Below are 1,757 nucleotides of genomic sequence, written 5' to 3' on the forward strand. Positions count from 1 at the left end.
ATTATCCAATTTACCTGCATCAGTCACACCTAGTGAGTCTGAAGACTCAACACACCATAATCTTGATAACAACATTATACATATACAGATCATATACAACATTGAAAAATACTTTTTCTTTTTTCTTGATGAGTGATGAACTATGTTTTTTTAAAATAAATGACATGAATAAGTCATATTAATGCATTTTCAATGAAAAGACTGTCAATGATTGAATTTACTGTAATCATCGAAGATCCAATATTTTTTTACCATTTCGATTATTCAAAGATCCAAATCAAGTGTCTGGAACTCCAGAATAGGTATTTTGTAAGTAAAATTAAGTACGTATTCTTATTCCATTATAAGTGAGGAACTATGATTTTTGAAAAAAATTTAAATGAGACGAATAAGTCATTCTAATGCATTTTCTATGAAAGACCAACAATGACTGAATTTATAGTAATTTCTCCATGAAATACCCACAAATTAAGTACTGAGAGCCAAAAATAGAGTATTTTTTCATTCATTCCAGGAAAAATGTTGCAAGAGTGCATTTGTAAATGTAAGAAACCATAACAAGCCACAATGTACATGAAACTACCACTGAACATAACATTTTCATGATTAATGCATAAATGACTTGCACTGCTGAGCTTGACCTTGAATCATCTTTTTTGAAGCCAGAAAAGGGTGAAATTGATCGATAGATGGGTTTACTTGGGGAGGACTGGTGGCTTTTTACATCATCATTAACTTCTTAAATATTTTTTTTACATCACCAAATAATGGAATAAGGATGTTTACAATTCTAAATTGAGTACTTATTAGCTCGAATAGATACTTATGGGGCCAAATCAAGTACTTATTGATTGAATTAGGTACTTTAAGTACTAATTTAGGTATTATATTTTAATTTCACGGATGCCACCAAAAAAATCCACTCTAATAAGTATAATATCAAATTTAGTATTTTGTGAATACTAACAAATATTGTGAACGAATAATAATGATTAAATACATGAACAGTCATAAATATAATGAAAGAATACTGATAAGTATAATGGATTATTACCGATAACTATTATGGATGAATACTAATAAGGATGATATCAAATCAAGTGTTCTCATTTTGGTCTCAAGTACCATTTTGGTACTTTTTGTACCAATTTAGGTATAATATTTTTATTTCATGAATTACACAATCAAAAGCCAATAAATATTCTTCAAAATATATTTTGCGGCATTCCCAAATAATCGAATTTGAGTATTCTAATGTCAAAAACATGTATCTGTGGTCACGAATTATGTACTTCTTGTACCAATTTAGGTATCGTATTTTTACTTCACGAATTGTACCATAAAAAATCGCTCAATATTAACGTCAAACTATGTTTTTGTAATCTTCAAATAAACGAATTTTAGTATTGTAGGATAAAAAACAGGTATATTTGGTCTCAAATTAGACACTTTTATAAAAATTTAGGTGTGATATTTTTACTTTACGAATTGATACATAAAAAATCACTCAATATTAACTTTAAACTATATTTTTTGACATTTACAAATAATCGAATTTGAGTATTGTAAGGTCAAAAACATATAAATATGATATCAAATTAAGTACATTTTGTACCAATTTAAGTATCATATTTTTACTTACAAATTTCACTGTCAAAAGTCACTCAATATTAACTTCATGTTATATTTTTTTAATCCTCAAATAATCGAATTTAAGTATTGTATGGTCAAAAATAGGTATATGTGGTAAAAAAAAA

The sequence above is a fragment of the Primulina huaijiensis genome, chromosome 14 (genome assembly GCF_012295235.1).
Source record: "Primulina huaijiensis isolate GDHJ02 chromosome 14, ASM1229523v2, whole genome shotgun sequence".
NCBI lineage: Eukaryota > Viridiplantae > Streptophyta > Magnoliopsida > Lamiales > Gesneriaceae > Primulina > Primulina huaijiensis.